The following is a 23,615-nucleotide window of genomic DNA, read 5'->3' on the forward strand; positions in this document are numbered from 1 at the left end:
CAAGGGAACAATTGAAATGCATGAACAAAATATGAGGGAGGGTCCAAAAATACTTGGAGAGGGAAACTCATGGAAACAACAGGACTTCCTGCCTGTCAAGGATGGATGGGCTCTGGGTATTGAAGTTTGGGGTACTACTATAAATCTGATTTGATGTCACAGCCACATATCTGGTTGTGCCACAATAAGATATGGATCTTCCAGTTATAAGGACTGAGGCTCCTGGTTTAAATTTTAATACACCCCTTTAAGTACCCAACAGGTCAGAAGTATCATTTTGCTCATGAACCCTCATTTATAATCCCTTTACAGGGAAGGAACATGGTAACAAACTCCAAACACAAGCTTCAGATGGAACCTCCTCTTCACCCTCCCTTTACATATGTGGCCCAGCTACTCTATCTGGAAGTAGCCCTATAGGTTGAGAGTTCACAACCCACGCAGCTCTGGAAAGACTGGGGTCACACTCAGATCAGATGAGGGGCAATGTCAAGGCAGAACTGTTGACACACTTCCTAGGAGATCCCACCTCGTTTTAGTCCTCCCATGTATGGCTGATTTGGATAGAAGACCCTCCGTAAGAATAAGGCTCCTTAGCGCTTTTAACCTTGTACTGGTGTTGTTTGGGCACAACAAATCATCCCTTTGCCTCTATTGTAAACTTCTTAAGAGCACAATCCTTATCCACTCACTGTTTTTATCTCTGTAACTCCCAGGATAGTGGTAAATATTGTAAAGGAGGGAGGGAGAGAGGGAGGGAGAGAGGAAGAAAGGAAGGGAGGGAGGGAAGGTATTTGGAGCAGAAATGCTATACCACCAGAGATTCCAGTGACATATTGATAAACCCATTAATATTATAGGGAAGCTTTTACTTTGTCAGGTGAAGAGTTCTTGGCTCATGCTGGGAAATTACTTGAAGGACAAAGTAATTCAACACACTCTTCCTCTGGTCAGTTTCAGCACTTCATCCCATTTAAGGTTTCACATTTACAAATCATAAAAATAACTAATCTGAAGAATGCAGTAATAGGATTGGCCAGGATCCATGAATCTCCAGAAATGTTCTCACAAAGTCATTGTAGAAACCCAATGTTGTGTGTCTAAGTGGTCTCCTGGGTGAAAACACAGCTCCCTCCTAAGGGATGTGACTTGGAGCATGAATGGAGTTTTAGCTTGGGTTAGATATGTGGGCACTAGTTTCAGCTGACTGATTCCTGGGCCCCAGGTACACTACAGTGTGGCTTCTGAATACCACCTACTCCAGTAAAACTGCTCCAACTAAGGTTACTGACAACTTCCTTATAGGTAAAATCAACAGCCCCCTTATAATCCTTATTTCACTTACTCTTTCTGCAACTTTTAGCACCTCCCATGTACCTCCTTCAAATCTCTTCTCTTTTAGCTTCTGAGTTTTTTAAATTTCTATTCTAGTTGCTCTTTCTTAATCTCCTTGTAGTCATCTCTTGCCCTGTCCATCCCTAACCTGTTAGTGTCCTCTAGTGATTATCCTTGGCCCTTTGCCAATTCAACCTACTCCTCTGGCAAGGGGTCCAAATTCCCACTTCCCACTCTACCACCCAGCCCTTCTCAGTTGGCTTCTATAGGGGCATTAAGCCCTAGTGCATCCATTGTATATAACTAATTAACTTCTATGTATCTAGAATGGGAGTAGCTATCAACCATCCTGGGGGAGAATTGGGAAAATAGTCACTCAAATCATTTCCTGTAGGGCTTAATTCTCTCCAAGAACCTTTACTGGGGCTGGATAGCATTGGATCCCTAGAGCCAACTGCTTAAGAGACAGCTCCACTTGGCTGTTTCACAGATTCCTCAAAGCCACACTTCAATAACAAATCTATTGCCTTCTCTCATAATTCCTCTTCTCCTGTGTTTCCTAATTTGATGAATACTGTCACTATATTACTACTTCCTGATTTTCCTATTTTTAGACATAATCTATGAACTATCTACTGTGGAAGATAAGGATAAGGTGCTTTCTCACACCCACACCCTTGTTCCCAATACACTTTCTAGTCCTTCATCTTACTTGTATTTAGAATTTTTGTAGGACAAATATTCTGCGTTTATATTATTATAACTATGTAAATACATTTCATAACTGAGCCATGTAATATATACTATAATGGCTTTTCCCTTCTGCACAACTCTCTGTTTTCCCTGGAGATAATTGTTGTCTTTTGTTTGTTTATTTGCTTATATTTCTATAAACATACCCTTAATTTTTTTTCATGTACTCATCAGTAATTCAGCTCCAAACTCTCCTCCAATTGTGTAAACATCATTAGTGTATTAGGCTTCCTGTCAATTTTACTGCCTTAAAGAAACTGCCTATAGATGGACTTCACTGTTGATATCTCACTGGCTCCCTGTGGAAGGCCTTATGTCAGTATGCTTAGATCATTTTTCTTGGGTTTGTCATATTTCCAGAGAAGGCTCTTTTCATCTGTTTCTTGAAGGATAAAGATGTGGTTGCCAAAATTCTGAGAGCCTGGTAAGAGCTGAAGAACGGGGCTGTCTCAATCTCAGTATGAAAACTTTCACCAACTCACTGTATTTTCAATAGATATTCACATACTCGACTCCATACGGTGTCCATTTTATCCCTTCAAGAGAATAACTCTCTACTCTTCTGTCAGTGTAGAAGTGGGAAGTCATTTTCTTATACAGATGGGGAAATGATTTGGGGGTCCAACTCTTTCTCTCAAGTAATTTGAACCACTTCTCCTGGTTTTATATTCTCCTTCGTTTCTACTTCCAGAGTGTCCATTACCTGTGCTTCCTGAGACTTTGAGGGGTATTTTCTGGTTCAACTCAGCTTCCTGTTTAGTTTTCCCCACTGCTTACTTAACATTAGGATTCCACTTTCTCTAGTATGTTAATCAATTACCACTCTTCCATCTATTGCCTAGCTTCTAAAATTTTGTTACTTTTGTATTTTTCCTGTTCTGTTTGTTCTTATGGTTTATATATTTATAAAAATCCCATTATCATCTCTTTAACAGAGTTTTGGCAGGGAGAAATATAATGCATGTGTTCAATTTACCTTCTTTAAATAAAAGTCCCCTAGCCTTTTAATTATACCTCTTGCTACTCTTCCAAACCCACTCTACTTGTGGGTCTTCAAATGGGCTACTTCCTCTCTCTCCCTCACACATACACACACACACATTTTCATGTTACTCTCTCTACCAGATTGGCTTTCTTACTCCCCCTTCCCCCACCTCTGCCAAGGAACTCCTGCTCACCCTTCACCAGGAGCTCTCACCTCCACCAGGACACTTCCCAGACCCCCTCCTATGACCCTATAGCTCCCTGGGCATCTGCCCACCACAGCACTTATCCTCCTGGATAATAACTGCTTATTTACCTTTCTGTTCTTACGCACCTGACTTTAAAGACACACTAACACAGGTCTCTCACAAGGCCTTCTTCCTCCCGGGATGCCTCTGGCAAATGAACAGTTCTTTCAACTAAGTGGGAAATGAGAGACTATATGAGATGCTCCCCTAAGGCAGTGTTCCTGACCAAGAACTTCAGTGCAAGTAATGAAAATTATTATTATTAAAAGTCTCTCTCGGGCCTCCCTGGTGGCGCAGTGGTTGAGAGTCCGCCTGCCGATGCAGGGGATACGGGTTCGTGCCCCGGTCTGGGAGGATCCCATATGCCGCGGAGCGGCTGGGCCCGTGAGCCATGGCCGCTGAGCCTGCACATCCGGAGCCTGTGCTCCGCAACGGGAGAGGCCACAACAGTGAGAGGCCCGCGTACGGAAAAAAAAAAAAAAAAAAAAAAAAAAGTCTCTCTCCTAGAATATTTGTCAAAGTCAGACCAAAAATTAACTGCCCAGGGGCTTCCCTGGTGGCACAGTGGTTGAGAGTCCGCCTGCCGATGCAGGGGACGGGCTCGTGCCCCGGTCCAGGAAGATCCCACATGCCGTGGAGTGGCTGGGCCTGTGAGCCATGGCCGCTGAGCCTGCACGTCTGAAGCCTGTGCTCCGCAACGGGAGAGACCACAACAGTGAGAGGCCCACGTACCGCAAAAAAAAAAAAAAAAAAAAAAAATTAACTGCCCTCAAAATTACACATAGTGCTTTTTAGTCAAAGCACTTTATCACTCATCAATTAATTGTGGTAATTTACCATCATTATTAGCTAATTAAATTTGAACTGAACCTACAGAAGAGAAAGACCAATTTGGAAATATCACTCCAGGCAGATGTCCATAGGCCCAGCTCCTAATTTCTTGACCTTCCATAAAAAACAGTGGGCTCTGGGCTGGACCTGGGCCAAGCAACCAACCCAAGGGTTCATCCTCCTCATTATGCCATCTGAGTCCCAGTTCCTCTCCTCTTCAGAGTTTCGACAGCAAACATTTCTGAAAGTGTCCTCCCAGGTGATATACCCATCAGAATCCAACATTCTAATTTTCATTCAGAAACAAAAGGTCATCTCTAACATAAATATACACAAAATGCAGAGACTCTCTGGCCCTTATTCTTGCAACAAAAGGGGGAATAAAATGGCTAGAACTACAAACCAAGCAACTCTTGAAGTGTCTGAGGACTGCTTAAAAATTGGTCTTGGGGCCTCCCTGGTGGCGCAGTGGTTGAGAGTCCGCCTGCCGATGCAGGGGATACGGGTTCGTGCCCCGGTCTGGGAGGATCCCATATGCCGCGAAGCGGCTGGGCCCGTGAGCCATGGCCGCTGGGCCTGCGCGTCCGGAGCCTGTGCTCCGCAACGGGGGAGGCCACAACAGTGAGAGGCCCGCATACCGCAAAAAAAAAAAAAAAAAAAAAAAAATTGGTCTTGTTAGTATGCCGATAAAATGGACAACCTAGGAGAAACAGACAATTTCTTAGAAAGGTAAAATCTCCCAAGACTTAACCAGGAAGAAATAGAAAATATGAACAGACAAATTACCAGACCTGAAATTGAACCAGTAATTTAAAAACTCCCAACAAACAGAAGTTCAGAACCAGATGGCTTCACAGATGAATTCTACCAAACATTCAGAGAAGAATTAACACCTACCCTTCTGAAAATATTCCAAAAAACTGCAGAGGAAGGAACACTTCTGAACTCATTCTATGAGGTCACCATCACCCTGATACCAACACCAGACAAAGATATCACACAAAAAAAGAAAATTACAGGCCAATATTACTAATGAACAGAGATGTAAAAATCCTCAACAAAATATTAGCAAACCAAATCCAACAATACATTAAAGCAATCATATACCATGATCAAGTGGGATTTATCCCAGGGATGCAAGAATTTTTCAATACTGCAAATCAATCAATGTGATATAACACATTAACAAAATGAATAATAAAAACCATATGATCATCTCAATAGGGGCAAAAAGAGCTTTTGATAAAATTCAACATCCATTTATGATCAAAACTTTCCAGAAAGTGGGCATAAAGGGAATATACTTTAACATAATGAAGGTCATATATGACAAACCACAGCTAATATCATACTCAATGGTGGAAAGCTGAAAGCATTTCTTCTAAGATCAGGAACAAGACACGGATGCCCACTCTCACCACTTTAATTCAACATAGTTTTGGAAGCCATAGCCACAGCAGTCAGAGAAGAAAAAGAAATAAAAGGAATACAAATTGGAAAGGAAGAAGTAAAACTGTCACTATTTGCAGATGACATGATACAATACATAGAAAATCCTAAAGAGGCCACCAGAAAGCTACTAGAGCTCATCAATGAATTTGATAAAGTTTCAGGATACAAAATATACAGAAATCTGTTGCATTTCTATATACTAGGAACAAAGTATCAGAAAGAGAAATTAAAGAAATAATCCCATTTACCATCACATCAAAAAGAATAAAATACCTAGGAATAAACCTACCTAAGGAGGTAAAAGACTTGTACTCGGAAAGCTGTAAGACACTGATGAAAGAAATTGAAGATGACACAAACAGATGGAAAGATATACCATGTTCTTTTTTTTTTTTTTTTTTTTTTGCGGTATGTGGGCCTCTCACTGTTGTGGCCTCTCCCGTTGCGGAGCACAGGCTCCGGACACGCAGGCTCAACGGCCATGGCTCATGGGCCAAGCCGCTCCGCGGCATGTGGGATCCTCCCAGACCGGGGCACGAACCCGTGTCCCCTGCATCGGCAGGTGGACTCTCAACCACTGCGCCACCAGGGAAGCCCTATACCATGTTCTTGAATTGGAAGAATCAATATTGTTAAAATGACAGTACTACCCAAGGCAATCTACAGATTCATCGCAATCCCTATCAAAATACCAATGACATTTTTCACAAAACTAGAAGAAAAAAATTTTTAATTTGTATGGAAACCAAAAGACCCAAAAGAATAGCCAAAATGATCTTGAGAAAGAAGAATGGAGCTGGAGGAAACATGCGCCCTGACTTCAGACTATACTACAAAGGGACGAAGTGAGAGAGTGGCATGGACACATATACACTACCAAATATATAATGGATGGCTGGTGGGGGGCAGCCACATGGCACAGGGAGATCAGCTCAGTGCTTTGTGACTGCCTAGAGGGGTGGAATAGGGAGGATGGGAGGGAAACACAAGAGGGAGGAGATATGGGGATATGTGTATATGTATAGCTGATTCACTTTGTTATAAAGCAGAAACTAACATGCCATTGTGGGGCAACTGTACTCCAATAAAGATATTTAAAAAAAAAACAAACTCAAGGTCATCAGAAAAAAAAAAAAAGAAAAATGTAAACTATGGTGAACCATAGGCAAGTCCAAAGAGACAAAGGGAAGGTCAGATTTTACTAGGGATTAGGAGAAAATTGGGGAGGGTTGTTTGAATAAAATTTATTGGACAAGAATAAAAAAAAAAGCTACATTAATCAAAACAGTATGCTACTGGCACCAAGACAGACTTATAGATCAATGGAACAGGATAGAAAGCCCAGAAATGAACCCACACACTTATAGTAAATTAACGTATGACAAAGGAGGCGATAATATACAATGGAGAAAAGACAGTCTCTTCAATAAGTGGTGCTGGGAAAACTGGACAGCTACATACATGTAAAAGAATGAAATTAGAACATTCTCTAACACCGTATTCAAAAATAAACTCAAAATGGATTAAAAACCTAAACGTAAGACTGGATACTACAAAACTCTAGAGGAAAACATAGGCAGAACCCTCTTTGACATAAGTCGCAGCAATCATTTTTTGAATCACCCCCTAAAGTAAAGGAAATAAAATAAAAAATAAACAAATGGGATCTATTTGAACTTAAAACCTTTTGCACAGCAAAGAAAACCACAAACAAGATGAAAAGACAACCCTCAGAATGAGAGAAAATATTTGCAAACAAAGCAATTGTCAAAGGATTAATCTCCAAAATATACAAGCAGCTCATGCAGCTCAATATCAAAAAAACAACCCAAACCAAAAATGGGCGGAAGACCTAAATAGACATTTTTCTAGAGAAGATATACAGATTGCCAACAAACACATGAAAGGATGCTCAATGTCACTAATCATTAGAGAAATGCAAATCAAAACCACAATGAGGCATCCCCTCACACCGATCAGAATTTTGGCCATCACCAAAAATGCTACAAACTATAAATGCTGGAGAGGGTGTGGAGAAAAGGGAACCCTCTTGCACCATTGGTGGGAATGTAAATTGATACAACCACTATGGAGAACAGTATGGAGGTTCCTTAAGAAACTAAAAATAGAACTACCATAGGACACAGCAATACCACTACTGGGCCTATACCCTGAGAAAACCATAGTTCAAAAAGAGTCATGTACCACAGTGTTCACTGCAGCTCTATTTACAATAGCCAGGACATGGAAGCAACCTAAGTGTCTATTGACAGGTGAATGGATAAAGAAGATGTGGCACATATATACAATGGAATATTACTCAGCCATAAAAAGAAATGAAGTTGAGTTATTTGTAGTGAGGTGGATGGACCTAGAGTCTGTCATACAGAGTGAAGTAAGTCAGAAAGAGAAAAACAAATACCGTTTGCTAACACATATATATGGAATCTAAAAAAAAAAAACAAAAGGTTCTGAAGAACCTAGGGGCAGGACAGGAATAAAGACGCAGACACAGAGAATGGACTTGAGGACACGGGGAGGGGGAAGGGTAAGCTGAGACGAAGTGAGAGAGTAGCATTGACATATATACACTACCAAATGTAAAACAGATAGCTAGTGGGAAGCAGCTGCATAGCACAGGGAGATCAGCTCAGTGCCTTGCGACCACCTAGAGGGGTGGGATAGGGAGGGTGGGAGGGAGGTGCAAGAGGGAGTGGATATGGGGGTATATGTATACATATAGCTGATTCACTTTGTTATACAGCAGAAACTAACACACCATTGTAAAGCACTTATACTGCAATAAAGATGTTATAAAAAAGTAAAAATTTAAAAATTTTAAGAAAAAAGAGCACATAATAAAACCATGTTCAGTTGAAGTGGAAGAGACATAGAGATCATCTATTTCCTTGCTATTCACAGTGTGGTCTGCAGATTAGCAACTGGCACCCTCTAAAGGCTTATTAGAAATGCAGACTCTCAGGCCAGCCCCAGAGGGACTGAAACAGAATCTACATTAAACAAGATCCTCAGGTCATTCATATGCATATTAAAGTTTGAGAAGTGTTGATCTAAATCAACTACCTCATTTCACTATAAGTCAAGTGACTACTCTAAGGTCTCACAGCAAATTAGTGGCTGAATTGGACTAGATCTCGGGTCTTCTGATTACTAAAACTGTACCACACTACCTCTTAAATACCACTGATTCACTTTTATATTTAGCTAGTTTATCCAGCTTTCATTTCCACATAGGATAGTAGGCACTGACATATAGTAGGCACTGACGTAAAAATACACCAGTATTTGTGTTACAAATTCACTTCTTTTACCCACTACTATGTATTATTTTGATAAGATGGATTCATTGTATTCTATACAATGATAGGCTTTCTTATCTTTCATTCCTTGAAGTAATTAACTCACCAGGACTTTCTCTGGTCCAAATAATGACATGAGTAGAGCTTCTCTTTAGTGCCTTCTACTCACCTCTTCCTTTCCCACCCCCCTTTTAGGACTCCATCAACTGGATTTACAACTAGTCTCTCTAACTAATAATATTTTATTTAAAAGTCCTATACCTACATCTATAAATGGAAATAATCTAAAGTTTTTATTTTACTTTATTTCTTGGTGAAGATCTTGAGATTAAAATTATGATTGCTTCATAAAACGAATTGGGGAGTTTGATCAATTATCTTAAAATCTGTGGATCTCCTAAATGAAGAATTTTGTGGGTCATACTCTGTGGCTCCTCTATATTTTGAACACTTTTACAAGGTCATCCTATTTGAAGGATCAAAACTAACTAAAATCAGGGCTTCCCTGGTGGCGCAGTGGTTGAGAGTCCGCCTGCCGATGCAGGGGACACGGGTTCGTGCCCCGGTCTGGGAGGATCCCACATGCCGCGGAGCGGCTGGGCCCGTGAGCCATGGCCGCTGAGCCTGCGTGTCCGGAGCCTGTGCTCCGCAACGGGAGAGGCCACAACAGTGAGGGCAGACTGGGGAAAGGACAGAGGAATGGAGAAGGAGAAATATGCCCCTCAGACCTCCCACTCCATCCCTCACTGTCTCCTACCCTGAAATAGATAGTCTCATGTATCTGTAATGCTGTTTACCCATTACCTCCACCTATGACATATCCATTAGCATTCTTCCAACTTTTTTTCCTGTATCAAGCAGCTAAAGAAACCCAGCCTAAGAGTCCTAGGTTCCATTGCAGTACCTTCTTGGGGTTTTTCCATTTCAGCGCTCTCAAAGTAGGGAAGGAACATTTGGACAGCTCACAGTCACACTCAGGCCATCTGATGAGGCATATGTCAGCAGGCATGGGAGCATCTATGGGGGACTCTGAGGCCCTCCCTGATCTAGAAAGATGTGGTCATGATTCACGTTTCTGCAGCAAATGACAAGAGAAAGAATAGAGCCTGCCACTTATTAGCAACTGTCCCTGCTGTCTTTTTTTTTTTTTTTTTTTTTTTTTAATTTATTTTATTTTATTTTTTTGCTTTATAACAAATTTAATCAGTTATACATATACATATGTTTCCATATCCCCTCCCTTTTGCGTCTCCCTCCCACCCTCCCTATCCCACCCCTCCAGGCGATCACAAAGCACCGAGCTGATCTCCCTGTGCTATGCGGCTGCTTCCCACTAGCTATCTACCTCACGTTTGGTAGTGTATATATGTCCATGCCGCTCTTTCACTTTGTCACAGCTTACCCTTCCCCCTCCCCATATCCTCAAGTCCATTCTCTAGTAGGTCTGTGTCTTTATTCCTGTCTTACCCCTATGTTCTTCATGACATTTTTTTTTTCTTAAATTCCATATATATGTGTTAGCATACAGTATTTGTCTTTCTCTTTCTGACTTACTTCACTCTGTATGACAGACTCTAGGTCTATCCACCTCATTACAAATAGCTCAATTTCATTTCTTTTTATGGCTGAGTAATATTCCATTGTATATATGTGCCACATCTTCTTTATCCATTCATCCGATGATGGACACTTAGGTTGTTTCCATCTCCGGGCTATTGTAAATAGGGCTGCTATGAACATTTTGGTACATGTCTCTTTTTGAATTATGGTTTTCTCAGGGTATATGCCCAGTAGTGGGATTGCTGGGTCATATGGTAGTTCTATTTGTAGTTTTTTAAGGAACCTCCATACCGTTCTCCATAGCGGCTGTACCAATTCACATTCCCACCAGCAGTGCAAGAGTGTTCCCTTTTTTCCACACCCTCTCCAGCATTTATTGTTTCTAGATTTTTTGATGATGGCCATTCTGACTGGTGTGAGATGATATCTCATTGTAGTTTTGATTTGCATTTCTCTAATGAGTAAAGATGTTGAGCATCCTTTCATGTGTTTGTTGGCAGTCTGTATATCTTCTGTGGAGAAATGTCTTTTTAGGTCTTCTGCCCATTTTTGGATTGGGTTGTTTGTTTTTTTGTTATTGAGCTGCATGAGCTGCTTATAAATTTTGGAGATTAATCCTTTGTCAGTTGCTTCATTTGCAAATATTTTCTCCCATTCTGAGGGTTGTCTTTTGGTCTTGTTTATGGTTTCCTTTGCTGTGCAAAAGCTTTTAAGTTTCATTAGGTCCCATGTGTTTATTTTTGTCTTTATTTCCATTTCTCTAGGAGGTGGGTCCAAAAGGATCTTGCTGTGATTTATGTCATAGAGTGTTCTGCCTATGTTTTCCTCTAAGAGTTTGATAGTGTCTGGCCTTACATTTAGGTCTTTAATCCATTTTGAGCTTATTTTTGTGTATGGTGTTAGGGAGTGATCTAATCTCATACTTTTACATGTCCCTATCCAGTTTTCCCAGCACCACTTATTGAAGAGACTGTCCTTTCTCCACTGTACATTCCTGCCTCCTTTATCAAAGATAAGGTGACCATATGTCCGTGGGTTTAACTCTGGGCTTTCTATCCTGTTCCATTGATCTATCTTTCTGTTTTTGTGCCAGTACCATACTGTCTTGATTACTGTAGCTTTGTAGTATAGTCTGAAGTCAGGGAGCCTGATTCCTCCAGCTCCATTTTTCGTTCTCAAGATTGCTTTGGCTATTCGGGGTCTTTTGTGTTTCCATACAAATTGTGAAATTTTTTGTTCTAGTTCTGTGAAAAATGCCAGTGGTAGTTTGATAGGGATTGCATTGAACCTGTAGATTGCTTTGGGTAGTAGAGTCATTTTCACAATGTTGATTCTTCCAATCCAAGAACATGGTACATCTCTCCATCTATTTGTATCATCTTTAATGTCCTTCATCAGTGTCTTATAATTTTCTGCATACAGGTCTTTTGTCTCCTTAGGTAGGTTTATTCCTAGATATTTTATTCTTTTTGTTGCAATGGTAAATGGGAGTGTTTCCTTGATTTCACTTTCAGATTTTTCATCATCAGTATATAGGAATGCCAGAGATTTCTGTGCATTAATTTTGTATCCTGCAACTTTACCAAATTCATTGATTAACTCTAGTAGTTTTCTGGTAGCATCTTTTGGATTCTCTATGTATAGTATCATGTCATCTGCAAACAGTGACAGCTTTACTTCTTCTTTTCCAATTTGGATTCCTTTTATTTCCTTTTCTTCTCTGATTGCTGTGGCTAAAACTTCCAAAACTAGGTTGAATAAGAGTGGTGAAAGTGGGCAACCTTGTCTAGTTCCTGATCTTAGTGGAAATGGTTTCAGTTTTTCACCATTGAGGACGATGCTGGCTGTGGGTTTGTCATATATGGCCTTTATTATGTTGAGGAAAGTTCCCTCTATGCCTACTTTCTGCAGGGTTTTTATCATAAATGGGTGTTGAATTTTGTCGAAAGCTTTCTCTGCATCTATTGAGATGATCATATGGTTTTTCTCCTTCAGTTTGTTAATATGGTGTATCACGTTGATTGATTTGCGTATATTGAAGAATCCTTGCATTCCTGGAATAAACCCCACTTGATCATGGTGTATGATCCTTTTAATGTGCTGTTGGATTCTGTTTGCTAGTATTTTGTTGAGGATTTTTGCATCTATGTTCATCAGTGATATTGGCCTGTAGTTTTCTTTCTTTGTGACATCCTTGCCTGGTTTTGGTATCAAGGTGATGGTGGCCTCGTAGAATGAGTTTGGGAGTGTTCCTCCCTCTGCTATATTTTGGAAGAGTTTCAGAAGGATAGGTGTTAGCTCTTCTCTAAATGCTTGATAGAATTCGCCTGTGAAGCCATCTGGTCCTGGGCTTTTGTTTGTTGGAAGATTTTTTATCACAGTTTCAATTTCAGTGCTTGTGATTGGTCTGTTCATATTTTCTATTTCTTCCTGATTCAGTCTTGGCAGGTTGTGCATTTCTAAGAATTTGTCCATTTCTTCCAGGTTGTCCATTTTATTGGCATAGAGTTGCTTATAGTAATCTCTCATGATCTTTTGTATTTCTGTAGTGTCAGTTGTTACTTCTCCTTTTTCATTTCTAATTCTATTGATTTGAGTCTTCTCCCTTTTTTTCTTGATGAGTCTGGCTAATGGTTTATCAATTTTGTTTATCTTCTCAAAGAACCAGCTTTTAGTTTTATTGATCTTTGCTATCGTTTCCTTCATTTCTTTTTCATTTATTTCTGATCTGATTTTTATGATTTCTTTCCTTCTGCTAACTTTGGGATGTTTTTGTTCTTCTTTCTCTAATTGCTTTAGGTGCAAGGTTAGGTTGTTTATTCGAGATGTTTCCTGTTTCTTAAGGTGGGATTGTATTGCTATAAACTTCCCTCTTAGAACTGCTTTTGCTGCATCCCATAGGTTTTGGGTCGTCGTGTCTCCATTGTCATTTGTTTCTAGGTATTTTTTAATTTCCTCTTTGATTTCTTCAGTGATCACTTCGTTATGAAGTAGTGTATTGTTTAGCCTCCATGTGTTTGTATTTTTTACAGCTCTTTTCCTGTAATTGATATCTAGTCTCATAGCATTGTGGTCGGAAAAGATACTTGATACAATTTCAATTTTCTTAAATTTACCAAGGCTTGATTTGTGACCCAAGATATGATCTATCCTGGAGAATGTTCCATGAGCACTTGAGAAAAATGTGTATTCTGTTGTTTTTGGATGGAATGTCCTATAAATATCAATTAAGTCCATCTTGTTTAATGTATCATTTAAAGCTTGTGTTTCCTTATTTATTTTCATTTTGGAAGATCTGTCCATTGGTGAAAGTGGGGTGTTAAAGTCCCCTACTATGAGTGTGTTACTGTCGATTTCTCCTTTTATGGCTGTTAGTATTTGCCTTATGTATTGAGGTGCTCCTATGTTTGGTGCATAAATATTTACAATTGTTATATCTTCTTCTTGGATCGATCCCTTGATCATTAGGTAGTGTCCTTCTTTGTCTCTTCTAGTAGTCCTTATTTTAAAGTCTATTTTGTCTGATATGAGAATTGCTACTCCAGCTTTCTTTTGGTTTCCATTTGCATGGAATATCTTTTTCCATCCCCTTACTTTCAGTCTGTATGTGTCTCTAGGTCTGAAGTGGGTCTCTTGTAGACAGCATATAGATGGGTCTTGTTTTTGTATCCATTCAGCCACTCTGTGTCTTTTGGTGGGAGCATTTAGTCCATTTACATTTAAGGTAATTATCGATATGTATGTTCCTATTCCCATTTTCTTAATTGTTTTGGGTTCATTATTGTAGGTCTTTTACTTCTGTTGTGTTTCTTGCCTAGAGAAGTTCCTTTAGCATTTGTTGTAAAGCTGGTTTGGTGGTGCTGAACTCTCTCAGCTTTTGCTTGTCTGTGAACGTTTTAATTTCTCCATCAAATCTGAATGAGATCCTTGCTGGGTAGAGTAATCTTGGTTGCAGGTTTTTCTCCTTCATCACTTTAATTATGTCCTGCCACTCCCTCCTGGCATGTAGAGTTTCTGCTGAGAGATCAGCTGTTATCCTGATGGGGATTCCCTTGTGTGTTATTTGTTGTTTTTGCCTTGCTGCTTTTAATAGGATTTCTTTGTGTTTAATTTTTGACAGTTTGATTAATATGTGTCTTGGCGTATTTCTCCTTGGATTTATTCTGTATGGGACTCTCTGTGCCTCCTGGACTTGATTAACTATTTCCTTTCCCATATTAGGGAAGTTTTCAACTATAATCTCTTCAAATATTTTCTCAGTCCCTTTCTTTTTCTCTTCTTCTTCTGGAACCCCTATAATTCGAATGTTGGTGCGTTTAATGTTGTCCCAGAGGTCTCTGAGACTGTCCTCTGTTCTTTTCATTCTTTTTTCTTTATTTTGCTCCGCAGCAGTTATTTCCACTATTTTATCTTCCACCTCACTTATCCGTTCTTCTGCCTCAGTTATTCTGCTATTGATCCCATCTAGAGTATTTTTTATTTCATGTATTGTGTTTTTAATCGATGCTTGATTCATCTTTAGTTCTTCTAGGTCCTTGTTAACTGTTTCTTGCATTTTGTCTATTCTATTTCCAAGATTTTGGATCTGGGAAATAGAATCTTGGATCATCTTTACCATCATTATTCTGAATTCTTTTTCAGGTAGACTGCCTATTACCTCTTCATTTGTTAGGTCTGGTGGGTTTTTATCTTGCTCCTTCTCCTGCTGTGTGTTTTTCTGTCTTCTCATTTTGCTTATGTTACTGTGTTTGGGGTCTCCTTTTTGCAGGCTGCAGGTTCGTAGTTCCTGTTGTTTTTGGTGTCTGTCCCCAGTGGCTAAGGTTGGTTTAGTGGGTTATGTAGGCTTCCTGGTGGAGGGGACTAGTGCCTGTGTTCTGGTGGATGAGGCTGGATCTTGTCTTTCTGGTGGGCAGGTCCACGTCTGGTGGTGTGTTTTGGGGTGTCTGTGGACTTTTTATTATTTTAGGCCACCTCTCTGGTAATGGGTGGCGTTGTGTTCCTGTCTTGCTAGTTGTTTGGCTCAGGGTGTCCAGCACTGTAGCCTGCTGGTCGTTGAGTGAAGCTGGGTGCTGGTGTTGAGATGGAGATCTCTGGAAGATTTTCACCGTTTGATATTATGTGGAGCTGGGAGGTCTCTTGTGGACCAGTGTCCTGAAGTTGGCTCTCCCACCTCAGAGGCACAGCACTGACTCCGGGCTCCTCAATTTGGGATGATGTGTTGTCTATTCATGTATTCCGCAGATGCAGGGTACATCAAGTTGATTGTGGAGCTTTAATCTGCTGCTTCTGAGGCTGCTGGGAGAGGTTTCCCTTTCTCTTCTTTGTTCTCACAGCTCCTGGGTCTCAGCTTTGGATTTGGCCCCGCCTCTGCGTGTAGGTCGCCGGAGGGCGTCTGTTCTTCGCTCAGATAGGACAGGGTTAAAGGAGCAGCCTCTTCGGGGACTCTGGCTCACTCAGGCCGGGAGGGCGGGAGGGGCACGGAGTGCGGGGCAAGCCTGAAGCGGCAGAGGTCGGCGTGACATTGCACCAGCCCGAGGCGCGCCGTGCGTTCTCCCAGGGAAGCCGCCCCTGGATCCCGGGACCCCGGCAGTGGCGGGCTGCACAGGCTCCCGGAAGGGCGGTGTGGGCAGTGACCTGCGCTCGCACACAGGCTTCTTGGCGGCGGCAGCAGCAGCCCCAGCGTCCCACGCCTGTCACTGGGCTCCGCGCTTTCAGTCGCGACTCGCGCCCGTCCGTGGAGCCCCTTTAAGCAGCGCTCTTAATCCCCTCTCCTCGCGCACCAGGAAACCAAGAGGGAAGAAAAAGTCTCTTGCCTCTTCGGCAGCTCCAGAGTTTTCCCGGACTCCCTCCCGGCTAGCTGTGGCACATTAGCCCCCTTCAGGCTGAGTTCTCGCCGCCAGCCCCAGTCCTCTCCCTGCGCTCTGACCGAAGCCCGAGCCTCAGCTTCCAGCGCTGCGCGCCCCGGCGGGCGAGCAGACAAGCCTTTCGGGCTGGTGAGTGCCGCTCGGCACCGATCCTCTGTGTGCGGATCTCTCCGCTTTGCCCTACCCAGGTATGTGGGGAGTTTCTTGCCTTTTGGGAGGTCTGGGGTCTTCTGCCAGCGTTCAGTAGGTGTTCTGTAGGAGTTGTTCCACGTGTAGCTGTATTTCTGGTGTATCCGTGGGGAGGAAGGTGATCTCCGCGTCTTGTCCCTGCTGTCTTTGTCCTCACATGCTGTATTTCCCAGTTTAGAATTGTCTCATAACCTCAGGAGTAGCCTGCATTTAGAATTTCCTGGGTAACAAAGAAAAACCTATAATTTTATCACTACCACTCCTGCCCCTCAGTTTTCTTTGAGAAATCTTTGTGATTGGAAGAAGCTAAGGAACATACAGGAAGTCTGAAGAGTCTTAAAACTTATTGCTCAAAGACAAATGTTTCCCTATCTTGATTAATAGGTCGAGCAGGCAATTGCTTCTGTAATGTGGTCTGAAGACATTAATCAACAAAAGGTCTGCTTACCTCATACATTTCCCTCTCTCTGGCCTGAAATTCGGCCACTAATTTGCTGATGGGAGGGCCCTCCTTCTCTTTCTGTGTTGCAGGGATGGAAGGGACATGAGACAATGCATCCGAATTCGTGTCTCCCTCAGTTTGCCCAGGACTAACCTTGCTCTGAATTTTTCACATATGTTCAGGAGGGTAGAGGGGGTTCCAGGTGTGTACTGGGGGCCATAGGGAGGAAGATGCTTGGGAGAGAGTAGGACTCACAGAGAGACAAACTTTTCTAAACTGGAAGATACCCAGCCTAATGCAATAGTCTATAAAATCCAGGAAGAAGCAAAGTTTGCAGTGACTCTCGGCCTCCTCCAGCTCCAAGAATTTCCTTCTCTTGACAAGGGAACTCTTCCCACCCAGCAACTGGGTAGGAGGATAAGGAGGTGTAGAAAAAAAAAAGAAAAGCAGCAAGCAACATTTTCTGAGGTAGCCTAAAAATTAAAAATAGCTTATTTATGTACATATTAATTTTATGCAAGTAATCCCAGAATTATACGTTGCTTTTACTATTTCCAGCATGTGGCTCTGTGGGGAAATCTTCCTATTATTCCAATACCAAAGAAGTGACCAAACAATTTGAGAATTACAATAGGAGGTAAAATATGGGAACAGTGACAAGGTGGTCTCAGAGGTATCTGTAGGCACAGTTGTTAGTTCACTCTTCACGTTCTGAGTTGAAGATACAGAGAGGCCCAATCTATACAGACAGATCCAGGAGACTGAACTCCCTAGAGAATATGTTTATTCATTCCTTCATCCATTCAACAAATACTAAGTAATTTGTAATATGAGCCTACTATGGAATGCCTACTAGGAATGCCTACTATGAGCTAGTCACTGGCAGCCCAGATATTAAAACACTGCTCTCGGCAGTAAAAAAACTGAAAATCACAATGGGATGTGGTAAACTGTAGGGGTAGAAATGGCAGGGTCTTGGGGTAGAATAAAGAAATGGCATCCAGGGCTTCCCTGGTGGCGCAGTGATTGAGAGCCCGCCTGCCAATGCAGGGGACGTGGGTTCGAGCCCTGGTCCAGGAAGATCCCACATGCTGCAGAGCGGCTGGGCCCGTGCACCATGGCTGCTGAGCCTGGGCTCTGGAGGCCGCGTGCCACAACTGCTGAGCCCGTGTGCCACAGCTACTGAGCCCACGTGCCGCAGCTGCTGAGGCCCGCGTGCCTGGAGCCCATGCTCTGCAACAAGAGAAGCCACTGCAATGAGAAGCCCGCGCACTGCGACGAAGAGTAGCCCCCGCTTGCTGCAACTAGAGGAAGCCTGCAAGCAGCAATGAAGACCCAGTGTAGCCAAAAAAAAAAAAAAAAAAAAGAAATGGCATCCAACTTAGAGAAAGTGGAGTGTGTGCGTGCGTGCCTGTGTGTGTGTGTGTGTGTTGAGGAATAACATGGCATGCACCGGGGAACAAAAGAAACTTTCTTGCTGGAGAATATACTGTGAGGAGGATGCCAGGAAATAAACCTGGAGAAGCTAGCAGGGGTCGCTCATGAAGAGCAGCGTATACCATGTTAAGGAATGTGCACTTCACCCTGCAAATAAAAACTGGGGAGCCATGGACAGAATTCAATCAAGGGCATATTATAGTCAAACTTAGTTATGAAGTGCAATCCTCTGCCAGCTGTCTGGAAGATGAGTTGAAGGAGGTAAACAGTGGAGGTAGGGAGAGCAATTAGGAGTCGTGGTTGTGGTTAGGAGAGAGGTGATAGGAGCCTGAAGTAGGGAAGTGGTTGTGGGGATGAGACAGGAATAGAATGAGAGCTCTATGGGAGGCGAAACCAGCCACATTTGGAGGTAGATTGAATGAGAAGGGCAGAAAGGGAGATGCTCAGGATGGCCCTCAAATGTCTTACTTAGGTGATTAGTAAATGGTGGGGCCACCAATCTAGCTAGAGAACAAAGGAGGAAGTTTGGTAAAAAAGATGATGAATTCAGCATAGCCGTGTTAGGTTTGTTGGGGTGAGTAGCAACCTGGTGTCGACTTCCAGCAAGTCATTCAACAGAAGGATCTGAAAGATCTCTGCAAGAGGTCTGAGATTTAGGAGTTATCAGCAGCAAGGTGATGATTTAAACCATAAAAGTGGGTGCACTGCCCCTGAGAGAATATGCAAAATGATAAGAGAGCCGAACCAACAATGTAAGCTTTAAGGAACACCAAAATGTAAGGGGTGAGAAGAGAGAGTAGTGTCCATCCACAGGAGATCTAGAGGAAGGGTCATAAAGAAAAACCAGAAGAGTGAGACGACATGAAAGCCAACATAGGAAAGAGATTCAATAACCTGCATCAAATGTAACAGAAGTACAGCAAAACATAAGGTCTTAAACATCCCATTGGATATGGTAGTTAAGAGATCATTGGTAATTTTAACTTGATCATTTTAATGGAATGATGGCACCAGAAGCCAAGTTAAGAGACTTCAAAAGAAATGGGAAGTGAAGAAGTAGAGACAGAAAGTACAGCCCCCTCTAAATTAGAGTTTGCATGAGAAAGGAAGAGGTTGTTGAGAGCTAGAAGATGTGGATTCAAGGGAAGCTTCTAACATCAGAGGCAACTTGAGCAAGCTGATAGACTTAGAGGGGGAGAAGTAGAAGATACAGGATAGAGGGGGATGACTGATGTGACAAAGTTCCAGAAAAGGCAGGAAGCACCAGGATCAAGAGCACAGGTGAAGGGATTAACCTTGAAATGAGGTGAGAGTCAGAAGAACAGCAATCATTTTCCTGGGAGGTTGCTGCATGGACGGATGAGCAGCCTCTACGGGTGAGGACTGCAGAGGAAGTTGAGACTTTGAGGAGATCCAGGTCTCAGTTAAGAAAAGGAGGTGGAGGAGTTTTCTGAAAACTCTTTGGGGAAGAAAGAGTGTATGTTAACAGCAGATAGGGGGCTAAATGTCACCAACGCCCTCAAAGAATTCTCAGGTCCTTGGTAGGGGTAGAAAACAGTCTGACTTAAACTCAGTAGATGTTTCAATAAGTCTGAGAGTCCTCCATCTAATGAGGAAGGATTTCAATGTGACCATGACTTCTACATCCTATTAAACGTTAACAGTACCATTACTAATGCAAGGAAACCTTCTTATGCCAGAGTAAATTAAAAATAAAGGTGTGAGCTTAGATATGAGACAAGGTGGCTCTGAACAGGAATTTATGTCTCTGCTAAGCTGGCTTCTGCTCACTCACACTCTTTGTCTTTTTTCATTTAAATTTCTGGGTCCTTTTCCCATTATGGTGACTATTCACTTGACAGATGATAGAAGACCAGCTAAGGATGGAGTATGATTAGCATATAAACAAGGTTTTAAAATAGCTGGAACAGAGAAAGACTTCAGAGCCTGCTAATCACTGGGGACTTGACCTCGAGAGAAAGTGCACTTGGGGAATCCTCAGCCAACCCTAAGAATCCCCTGCCTTGCCTCCGGTGACCTAGAGTGAGTCACCATTTAACTTGCCTATAAGCTGCCACCGCACATTTAATTTAGCTCTAATATTCTAAAAAAAAAAAAAAAGCTTAGGCACAAATATAGAGTACTTGAAGGAAATGTTGAATAATGTAAAAGTGAAGACCTTAGACTCAGACCAGAGTCAAATAGCAGTTGCCATGCCAAGCTTTATTTCCCTTAGCAAGTTACCAGAACTCTGAGTAAGAGAAGTCACCTACTAAGCTAGGTCATCTATGGGTCAAGTTCTTTATGTACATAACCAGAATATCCCCAACTCTACTGGCTCAGCCACCCCCAGTGTAATAGTCTGAGCCCCTACCTAACCATACTAAGTCAGAGAAGTCAGTTATCTTTTCCAGAATTTCCCAGGTGGATACAAATGTTTTTCGAACTCCTGCTGTCAGCGCATTTCTTTCCCCCTTTCACCATCTCCCTTCTGAGATGCTGTCCTCTCTCCTTTTCCAGTGTTGAGTGGATATGGCCCCTGCTCCTTAGGCCTCCACACAGCACGAACAGAAAGCTTTCCCTGAAAGTCTGTGATAATGGAGGCAACTGCAGACCAGAAGGCAGACTGAAGTGGAATATCACACATCAGGCCAGGCAGCATCTCTTGCTAATCCTCCATGTACCCGGGATCTCAACCTGCCATTGTGAGCTTTCCACCATCCTCTCTTTCCTCTGCATTCCAGGGCCAGGAAACAGACATTTTCTCTTACTTTATTACTCAGGGAATTTCCAGCTCCCCTTGGTGCACTGCCTCATCCCCGCTGTGCATTACCTTCAACAGCTACAGAGCGCTCTCTATGTGAGTTTCTACTCTGGGCTCTACCCCAAACAACACAAAGAATCATCAGAGCCTTGAAACAGCAATTTTTGTGGCACAAGCCCCAGGTCACATGTGTGGTCGGAAATCACTGTCCCATAAGTAGCTATCCTAAGTAGAAAGGAAGGGAATAGAAAAGTTATTCTCTCCCTGTCCTTGCAAAGGCCTGGGTCCTGAGGTTCTGGGATTCTAGTTTCCTGTTATACATATATCACTTTAAATCCTCACAGTGACATTCTAAGACATGCACTGTTATCCCCATTTCACAGATGAGGAAGTTTAAGCTGAGAGAATTGAAATAATTTGCCCAGGGTCATAAAGCTAATAAGTAACAGAGTCACAATTAGAACTCAGTGGTAAACTGCTGCTCCCTCTTGGGAGTCCAGCTAGCTTGAGACCATGCTGTGAGGAAGCCCAATCAGCCACATGGAGAGAGAAAAAAGCCTCACAGAGAAGCATCAAGAAACCAGGCATGTGAGTGAAGCCTTCTAAGACTTTCCAGCCCATGTCAGGCAGCAGCTGACTACAGACAAGTGAATGACCCCAGCCAATGTCACACTGGACAAAATTATCTGGCCAAAACCTACCCAAATTTCTTACCATTCCTGTTTTTAAATCCAAAATGTTAGAGGCCTTCAGGAGGCTCCACTAAGGAAGGTAGGTCACTCAGAAACCAGACTGCTTTCTCACAGACTCATTTCTCCTGAAGAATCTGCCTGCACAGTTGGTAAAGAATGACGTAGCCCTGTAGGACCAGAAGAAACGCCCTAAGGTAGAGCAGATTCTGGCTGAGAACTGACCCAAACCATAGTTTTGAATTTCAGGACAGAAATCTAATTATATTTCTGTCTACGCATTTCATTGCTACAGTGTGTGTGTGTGTGTGTGTGCACTTATGCTTAGGGTCCTCTATGCAGACAAGCAATTTCACCACTTGTGTTCCATCTCCATAAACCTGAGAAATGGCCTCCTATGTTCAGTCATGTAAAACATGTTCACAAAGCAGCTTATGTGTAGCAGGTGCCATTCTAGGTCCAATGGATTCCACCACAAAAAGGGCAGGCATGGCCCTGCCTGCTCTCAAGGAACTTCAGCTAGGAAACCAAGCAAGAAATAAGGAAATGAATCAATAAAATATAAAAATTAGGGGTTCATAGTAAGAATTATGAAGAAAACAGTGTGAGATCTAGGGCTTGAGCATGATGGAGGGAGGCGGGGTATGGCAGGGAACAGTGTCTAGTTTTAAAGTCCCCTCTGAAAAAGTGACCCTTGAGTAAAGACTTACATGAATCCAGGGAGGGAACTGAGTGGAGAAATGGAGGAAGAATATTCCAGGAGGAGGGGAAAGCACACGTAAAGGCCCTGAGGCTGGGGCTACTCTTGGAGAGCAAGAGGGCTGTGTGGCCGGAGTGGAGGCGGGGAAGTGGGGAGACTGGGGAGATGCATGGGGGTCACGTGGTGGAGCCTTCACACCACAGTGGGGAGAGCGGATGTTCTTCTAGTGTGTTGTGGGAAGGCATTGGAGGGCTTTGAGCAGCACACTCTGGCCCGCTGTGTGAAAAATAAACTCTAGAGGGGATCAAGTGGAAGCAGAGAAATCGGGCTGTTTTTTTTTTTTTTTAACAGTAATTTGAAGTTGATTCCAGCTATAATGCAGGGTATTCTGATTTTAAGGTAGCATCACATGGCATACTTCTGAGTCCATTCCCGAGATATTCTGTTGTACTCATCTGTGTCTGTTTTATAGATCTGTGCAATCTCTGGCACTAGGGGGTCATCTGGGTTTGGATCACATAGCAGTGAACAAATGGATAAAAGAGCTTTGGAAACAGTTAATATTTGGATGATAAATTCTTGTTGTAAATGCAACCTTAGGTGGTTTGAAGGGGTAGTCTGTAGGAAAATGAATTGTCAGAAAGAATACACCGCCTTGATATGGGCTGTCATTAGGTCCCATAATTCTGGCTTGGCAATGAAACATATCATCGCCAACTGGACCTGCAGAACATTGTCTAGACTGCAATTGTCTAGAAGAGCAGTGATAGTGGCCTGAATTGGAGTGGTAAGAAGTGATAAGGCAGGGGATGTTTTGAAGGTGGAGTGCCTCAATTACGCACACATGATTACCCAGATCCAGTTCCTCAGCTCTGAGATGTGGAAGCATTTTCACTTTTTAAACTGATGATGAAAAATGCTGAGTTGGGTACTCCATCAGTGGCCCGGGAGGCAGTGTTTGGCATTCCAAGCCTGCCCCCGGACTGCAGAGATGCCCAAATCACCAGGACAGCTCTAGGATGGGGAGATGAGCGGATTTTATTTGGT

General features: G+C 42.5%; 1 pseudogene across 1 annotated transcript; it reads right to left on the reverse strand.

Annotated features, from left to right (window-relative positions):
* Positions 1-22,768: 22,768 nt before the first annotated feature.
* On the reverse strand, positions 22,769-23,299 carry LOC309800324 (ubiquitin-conjugating enzyme E2 D3-like; annotated as a pseudogene). The gene has a single exon. The product of its transcript is annotated as a ubiquitin-conjugating enzyme E2 D3-like (transcript).
* Between the last annotated feature and the right edge of the window lie 316 nt (positions 23,300-23,615).

Source organism: Mesoplodon mirus (assembly GCF_964341445.2).
Source record: "Mesoplodon mirus genome assembly, chromosome: 3".
NCBI lineage: Eukaryota > Metazoa > Chordata > Mammalia > Artiodactyla > Ziphiidae > Mesoplodon > Mesoplodon mirus.